Below are 9,121 nucleotides of genomic sequence, written 5' to 3'. Positions count from 1 at the left end.
AGATTCGAAATTCAAATGTAATATTTTTTTATAATTAAGTGTAACAGTATTTATGGCCAGACTAAGTATATATATAAAGCGAATGTCTGCATTTGTATAATGTTTTTGGTTGTAACCAAATAATAGTATAATGTTGTTTGTTGTATATTTGCGGGAAGCAAATATTTTCTAGCAGTTTTGGAGGATTATATTGTACAAACTTTCAAGTATACCAAGATCCATGTTGCAATATTACTAATAAAATATGTGATAAATATTTTAATTATTATACTATATTTCCACTCATTAACAGTAAATAATTTGAGGATTTTTTGTATCGTGTTGAAAATTCAATGCTTAATCATATTTATAAATGAATATCAAAACTCAATGATTAAAATTATATACTGATAGGTGAACCAACATTATATATTTCTTCTGGTTGTAAGAGGGAAAAAAATCATGAATTTGCTTAATAACAAATTCATTTCAAACATACAGCTACAATTAAATACGAAAGAGCTACCTCTAACATGTAATATTTATATTATATTTAAATTTTCAATGAAATTATAATTTCTTATATAAATTACAAATATTTCATATATTACGTAATTTGGCTCCTAAATGGAATATTTCATCATATTAATAATGAAAACGAATCTGAATACTTCTGTAGTTATTATAATAAGGAAAATTATATATAGTATTGTGTCTTGTTCTTGTATTAAAATAGGTGTATTCTTTTATACAATTTTATATATATTTTTTTAACTAGTGAAAAAGATACGCTTAATGTAATAGAATACATTTGTTTCTTAAAGGTCACATGTAGGTATACTTATACGCTTATATCTTCAACTGAAAAACATATTTTCATCAAGACGTGAATTTTACAAATGAATTCAATTATAACATGATCATACAATTGGCCATTTTATATGGTCTTCCGACATAACAACATTCATACAATCTATTCACCATTCAAACATACATACCCAAAAAATATTACAGAAAAAGTTGATTAATGATATTTCCAAAGGCGGTGCTAAACGTCCGTCTACCGAAAGAGATACGACTCTATTTGGTCCTTCAAATGACTTTGGATCACACATGATAAATGACTAAGGCCTGCCGTACCTGTCTTCGGCAACTCCTACAAAAGGTATTTCGACGAAAGAAAACAATGAAATATTATGCTTATTCGAATTAATGTCTATATTAATTTTGATAGCAACATCGCGTTGATAATGCATACAATTTATTTTATGTGGATATCATTTCGGTGAATCAAACTTTTTAGATCTTTTTGGTAGTGTTAATTAAAGTTATTGAAATAAAAAAAAAACTATTTTGATGCTATGTGTATGTATGCTGTATTTAGACAACGGTGAAATGAAAGTAGAATTTAATATAAATTGTAGTAATGAATAAAAAGGGCAAGGTGAATATTTGGGTAAAATGGGTTGAGATAACCTTTACTAATTTAGATAATGCAAAAAGCATAAAGTACAATTACTTGGCAATATGTTGATTAGTAAAGTTTCGGATAAAAAAACTTTTGCTGTTTTGCTATTTTAATAATATTATAATACTTTGATTTGAATCTGCTTGAAATTACATTTCAATAATTTTAAAGTAACAAATAAAAACAATTTATGGATTGTTTGTTTATAAACAGAACATTTACAGAAATGAACATTACAAAAAAGTTCTTATTAGAAATATAATGTTCAATTTTAAATGATCAACTCACCAATCGTATGTTGCAGAGATTCCAAACAAATTTCACATAAAATAAGCCATAAAAACCTGAAGTCACTAATAAAAACAAATGTTAAAGTTGCACTAAAAGAAAAGTTTATAAAATGACAATTACATCACAATAAACTGAATCACACTTAATATCCAATATCACCTTTTTTTCGCCATAATTAATTGGTATAGTTCAAACAAGGTCATTACAGTCCACTTTATTTTTCGCTCGTATTTAGTGATATCATTCCGTCTAGTTGAGACCACCAAACCGCGGGTAATATTTTATTCATACCAATGCCCCTCAGACTGATTTCCGACGAAGCGTATCTAATTGCGAACATGATAAGTAAATACGAACGGAAATGTCACAAATCAATTCAATTTCTATCATAATAACACGTCAAGTTCAAGAGCGCGCGAAAATCTTTGAGCTCAAAATTCGCGGTTCACCGCGTAAAGCTCACCGCGAACGTAACTTTATTTGTACGTAAACTGTCAACTATTTCACGAAATTACGGTGGTCGTTTAATGAACGTCTGAACCCGCATTGAGCTAGCTGTCAAATCTACGAGCCGTCATAGTCCGCTGCCATGAGTGGGCACGCACACATACACAACCACCACGTCCAATAGTCACAACTACACTGACATTTTCCAGCCGAGCGCGAACGTGCGGGCACTCTCACAAACGAAGCTTCATGAATCATACGCGCTACGCGCTTGTGTTGTAACGGGTGGGAGTGCGAACATGCAGCGTGCTTTTAGCGTGGCCAAACGAAATGATGCCTAACTGCAAAAGAGAATGTGAAGTGAGTATCGGTTTTACAAAATGGCCGGTTATGATTGAGTGTACACGCGCCTATGTAGCCGATCACATGAGAGATTATCCGAATGCGTGTGAATGCATCGTTGCTACGGATGGGCGGAAAACGTTGTAGAGATGCGTCCTCGTTTCTGCGATTGGAATCAAATGAATGATCTCTTATTTAACATTCATGAAGTACGTGAGCTAAGGAGCTGTTGTTAAGCAATTAAAATATTAAAGTTCTTTAGATAATTCTTGAAGATAACCGAAGCATGGGATGAAGGACATATAAGTTCTTATTTTAATTCACTTATTTTAAGAGATTTACAAGTAACTCCGCTTGAGCTGTCTTTGTTGTACGTTGTCAAATCTTACCTGAAACAAAAAATAAATTCATGAATATCTTTAAACTACAGTGCTAAATACATTTAATGAATCATCATGTTTACAAATTTGAATGCCGTAAAATAAAATATTGCTAGCGCCTTATCTCTGAGGGAGAGAAAAACTAAAGTCATCGGCTTCTTATCATTTGACCTGACAGCATTGGTTCATTAGCTTAGATATTGCAGGTCAGCTGTGTTTGGAAAGAGATAAGTAGGTCAGTGCAATGAGGAACCTATGTCAAGTTCAATATAATAGACATTTGTTGAGTCTAAGCTCCTGCATAACATTAACATTGAAACCATAACAAGTGATATGACGTGCGAGCTAACATCATGACGTCCAAGTTTCTTGCAATATTTTTACAAGACAAATAAATACAACGTCACTGTTTATTGTAAATTTTATTTATTTTTATATCATTTATAAATGTTAAGTCAAGTTTTTGGTTTATAATTGCTCAGTTAAATTTTAATTTAAAGTTTGCTTTTATCATCTAACAGATATTCGGGAAGACTTAATAAACATTACAGTGCGACAGAGATTAATAACTTATATAGAAGAAATGGGAATATTTGCAACTATGTTATAGTTATAAAGTGCAATTTCAGTTAAAACAAATCAACAATCGACTTACAAAACGGATAGATACCGGTAATAATCATAAATCATAGAAAATAATGTTATACATGGAACTATCAGCAAAAAACAATAATAAAAACGATAATGCCGCGAAGCAAATGCACTGCAGCTCTATAAACAAAAGTTGAATAGAATTAATAAAAATTAATTTATTGCAACTTTATCTCACTGTCAACATCATAAATATTGCTTCGATAAAAATTGGTAAACAATGTGGCCATTGAATACAACACAGAAGATACACAATACCTACTATGTACTAATAGAACATGAGTACCAGATATATACAAACAAAGTGACATATGGTACGGTAATAGTAATGATAAATCAAAATTTACAATGGTCAGTGGTCAAGCTAGTGGTAATTGGACAAAAAAAAAACATCACAATTATCCAAACTAAAAGGCAATAAAGGACGTAATGAAGATGTTAACAATTTTCCACGACTGCCGAATGATGTATCTACCGTGAAATTTTAGAAAATAGACCCTGGCAACTTTGAAGTATCCCAAGAGAGTTATTACAATAATATATTTACCAAACACGCTCCTATTATTACGTTTTCATGTACTCGTTTACGCATAAATTAAAAGCATGCCAGTTTTTCTTTTGTCCCAACCCTTATTTGGTATTCATATTTGATATTTAGATAATACAAAAGGACGACGCGTTTTGAAAACACAAAACGTGTTCATAACATAGGAGAAAAACCTGTTTCGCGAGCAATGTATGCTAAAGATACAAATTGTGAAAGAGGCAATCGTTCATGCAGTGTTTTTATTTGCAGCCCATAGTGAACTTTTTCTCTTCGCCTATAAGCGTTTTATTCTAATGACGTCGAATCCATCACTACAATTATGGTCATACCGAATGATGTATGAGTTGAATGAGGGATACAAAAGGGCAACGGGGTTGTTATGAAATGTGAACTTCGAAATATGTACAGCATCGAAGCTCCCTTTTTAATTTATCAAAACTATGAACCGTAGCGAAGTGGGGGTCTCGAAAGAGTTCTCAATCGCACCCCTGTTTTAATCGATAGTTTTCTTAGGTTACGTATAATTTGGTCGAAGTTTTCGTGTTTCTTATTGCTTCCGCAACGAATTTCGTGCGACCCACAACTAGAAATGATTGAACCTATTGGGCGTTCGCCGGCAGCGAGCGACTCCAATTTAGTTTTTCGGATTAGATACGCCAAACATAATAACATAATTGCTCTAATAACAGGCCAACCTCGCTGTGCCTTACAATTCACTTTCCAATTCGGTTAATTTTTTACCCCAAGTCTGTCTAAAACTATTATGATTTATTATCAAATTTTCGTGCAGGCAAATTACGGGCTCGGCTTTCGTATGTGTGTGAGAAACCTTGTTTCTCTTTCTAACTGTAGCCGAAAAAGGTCATCGGATAAGGATATACATACACCCATTGTATTTCCTTGGCAACTTAGCTTTACATAGCTGAGAGTCGTGGATAAAATGATTTACGATGTTTTTTCTAATTAACTCGTAGCAATAATTAGTAGGATTAACATGTAACGCTAGCTTTATTTTTCAACGTCACTGAGGTTATTAAAAAGGTTTAGTCGTAATTAATTTAATACGGTAGCTTACGAAACAAAATCGTAATACTTTATTTAAATAAATTATATTTTGTGTTTCGCTATAGATGGCATGGCGATTAATTATTATGTTATTATTATGCTAATAGCTGTTTGCTAAATTGTAAAAAATTTAGACAGCACTTCGAATTTGGGCAGTGACATACCTACATGTTCATTATTTTCATTCATTTGCAGTAGAATAGAAAATTTAAGAAGACAATTTTATTTGCGAGATAATATAATTTCGTTTTGAAAGAAAATCGTAAAATTTTATTAACTTTATTAAGTAGCAGTTTTTATATATAGTTATTAAATCCTTGTTATGTATATTATTTATATAAATGATATTCGTGTTTAAGACATTAAGTTTTAAATAAACAACCTGACAACGCAGTATCAGAAAGAAAAAGAGAATTAAATAAAAATGCCATCGATGCTTTAATTTTCCTTTGATCTTATCAAAACTAGAACCTACAATGCCAGGTCTTTGTACTTACTCGATTTACGTTATCAGTGATAAACTGGAAGTTTAATCCATCACTTTATAAGTATAGTGATATTAAAGTGGGAAGGTTTGAATTACTGCGACCGACAAATGTTCATGACAAGCGGCTGCATTAAACATGAGGTCTGCTACCGACCAGTATTTACATATAAAACTTTGTTTTTAAATAGCCTTTGCAAGTGCAAAATTACTCGCCACTTTTATAACCTTTGCCATTTTCAATTTCAACATACGAGCTACTTCTATATGTAATTACCTATATAAGTACAATAATCTTAGGCAAGTTACTTTATTAATACTTTCTTGCGATTTCCGAAAATACTTTAAGAATTATGTTTATGTAAAATACATATACACACAAAAACATTATCCGTTAAATCGTATTTAGTATATATAATAGCAGTAAAATTTTAATGTCGAAATATTCGACAATAATCCAGTTAATCAGCTATTTCTAAAATTAAGAGTTAGACAAAGAACTGCGAAATTGTATATAATAGGGCTGAAGCTATTTAGTTATAAATTGTTTTTAAATATTCGTAAGAATAAATATTGTAGAACAAGATTATAACCAGATATATAAGACTATGTATGTAAACGACTAAAGGTAAATGTATTAAAATTGATGCTCTACCTCTAGAGATAGAGTGCGTGGTGAAGCGGAAGAGTCGCCCGACAAAGTACTGTGAAAATGAACGGAGTAGGGTTGAACAAAACTCACTTATTTGCATATTAATATTTTAATTTTAATAATTTAATAGAATTGAGCGTATTTATTATTTGCTATATTTTATATTTTTATTATGGTTATATGTATACAGAGTGAGATATAAAGCGGTATCGATAAATTTCGTTGTTACATACTACACTACCTCTACTTTATAAAATAAGAAGAAAGTGTGATTGAAATAACTAAACTAACCTAATAGTCGAATTGAAATAGCATATCATATTTTTTCTTGGAAAAAACTCGTAAAATTGGTTATTAACGTTGTTGCTGATTTCGTGACGTCACGACTCGCTCTAACTCATCGACCAGAATCGAGACAATGCTATTAGCGAAAGGATGTTTTCCAATTTGTATCTAGGACAACAACGGAACGTATCGCAAACACAATAGCGGCAACCCTATTGTCGTCCGACACAGCCGCCCGGACACGTTTCAGGATCATGAATTATTGCGCGAGCCGATGTGACTTTTCAATTTGAAATCATCAACCTGGAATTAATTTCATTTTTGAACCCCATTATTTCTGTTATCTACACGCGAATCGCGCAATATGCGAGTTTCAGTTATTGCAATTTCGACAAAAATATTCCGTCGAAAATCTCCTATCGTATTCCAGATAACATTTGATTCAAACAAAAATGTTACTTTTAAAAAACGTGTGGGAATTTTCATAATAATGCCATATTACTATGTAATAAAGGAGATTTATGGCCTCAAAAACCTTCCGGTACCGTGTCGGATACGTGTATTCCACAAATCTGTCAACGGCAGATACCCACTCCGCGTCTCGAAGCTACTATTCAAAGTGTCGTCTATTCAAGCCCAAACGCTTCCCGGTGTTGACGAAAGCACAGTCGAAATAGACGTCCGACCAATAAATTGTATTTAAAATAAAACTCTGAAGTTCAGTCCGATACATGCCACGACTTTTGTTGATAATCGGGGGTGTATAAAAAATTGAGATGCCATTGACTAGACGAGGCCATTGACCCGACATTCTCTATTTAATTTAGTGTTATTTTCGAGCGATATATCTATTAAATTGTTGAAAAACGTAACGACTTTAATTTGTGTGATCTTCCTTAATGCTATTTTGATATTGCGAATACATGTAATCGATCCCAAGTTATATCGAAACGTCTAAAAGGTGTGCTCAAATCCCAATAGAGGAGCCTTATAACAAAGCTAATATTAGACAATCATTTCCTGTCAAAAGGGAGGCGTCTCCCGGCGAGGCCGGGCGAGGGTGGGATACAAATACCTCTTCGTCTCTCAAGATTTTGCAGTCGCCGTATTTGAGTGTGAATCTGAATTCTTATTTTTTGTTGGCGTGATGAATGGATTTTTAATATCCCCTTGCAGATGTCTCGATACGAAGGTCGTTTGATGAAAAATGTTTTTCTAACAACTTATGTATAATTTATAGCATTGTACTCGTACCTACCTACTAGATGATTGAGCGAATCGTCACGACAAAAACTGCGTGTTACTGTACTACTGATTCTAATAGCAGGAAAAACGTGAAACACTGCTTGTTAAAGACTAAAAAACATTGAAAAATAAGTGTCCCCGTCATGTCGCTTGTAGGGACAGGCATACGGAGACGTCTCAATACAGACAGGACCGGGGCAAAAAACGTGGCGAGCGATCTCACGGCACGACTGTATCACGAGAGAAGATAAATAAAACATGGCGGGCCCTTCTCACGTACATACATATCATTATAAGTTGTGTTATCCTATCTTAATCCGAGCATCTGATTTGATCTGCTTCCTCCCGCGAACTGAATACGGTTAATTTTAATGCTTTATTGAATTCTGTGTTACGAACGTTTATACATAGGATTTTCTACTGTGATATTGTATTTGTTGTTTTATTCTAAAAATGTAATAACTTGTGTTCTTTTATTTAAACTTGAATATTCATGCATATTATAATACTCAAAGTAAGCATTCAACTACACATTTTTATAGGTTTAAAATAAAATTTATAGCAAATACTAATTTGCAATAAGGAAAATCACAAATACATTATACTGGATTATAACGTCCAGCAGATCGATACAGACAACGTGTGTGTTCTTATAAATTAGTATTGCGAGCACGTTAGTTGTAATAAAAGGTTGAATGATGAATAAATAGATAAGTCTGAGTCAGAGACTAGCTTAAACTGTTTAAGCCACTTATAAATATCAAACTGTTTTTGCTGTCATTTGTTTTACGCTTTAATTTTTATAATTAAAATATGATTTATGCGTTCTTATTGCGCAGTAATGTAAATGTCACATTTCATAAATACACCGTAAATGTATTCAAGATATATTCAATTGCAAGGCTAATTCTCACACTGATAAATGATATTTAGATAATCAACCTTTACAAATGTTAGTTCCTCTATTAGCATTTTACTAATTAATCACTATAAAATATCTACTGGAAATATGCGGTAATAAAATTTACTTAACTAACGTGTTATATTATTTTCGTAAATTTACAGAACATGTTATACCTACCTGTATTAATACAAACAAACAATGCTGTTTAAAAAGTTTGGCAAGATACGTTAGCGAGACGAGCTGCCGTCAAATCATATGCGAATTGGATATGCAGCAATTTTAATCATTACATACAGATTGACATTTTGCATTGCACTGTGTGTGTCCACATAGATCAACTAATGGCTAGACGGACAATAAGAGCATTTTGTGAATCTTGGA

The 9,121-nt window shown here is 32.4% G+C and overlaps 1 protein-coding gene across 6 annotated transcripts in view; it reads right to left on the bottom strand.

Moving 5' to 3' along the window:
- Nucleotides 1-9,121, bottom strand: part of LOC119836304 (homeotic protein antennapedia) — a 147,177-nt gene that overhangs the window by 30,140 nt on the left and 107,916 nt on the right. Inside the window, exon 1 of one of the 6 annotated variants that reach the window (XM_038361622.1) lies at nucleotides 1,736-2,383. The exons of the other annotated variants lie outside the window; for them this stretch is intronic. The gene's annotated coding sequence lies outside the window, so the exon portion shown is untranslated. Of the gene's footprint in view, nucleotides 1-1,735; nucleotides 2,384-9,121 lie in introns of those variants that run through there. 6 annotated transcript variants of the gene reach the window in all.

Source organism: Zerene cesonia, chromosome 3 (genome assembly GCF_012273895.1).
Source record: "Zerene cesonia ecotype Mississippi chromosome 3, Zerene_cesonia_1.1, whole genome shotgun sequence".
In the NCBI taxonomy this organism is placed as follows: domain Eukaryota; kingdom Metazoa; phylum Arthropoda; class Insecta; order Lepidoptera; family Pieridae; genus Zerene; species Zerene cesonia.
The sequence above is the reverse complement of the archived record's forward strand: the minus strand, read 5'-3'. Positions and strand labels throughout refer to the sequence as shown.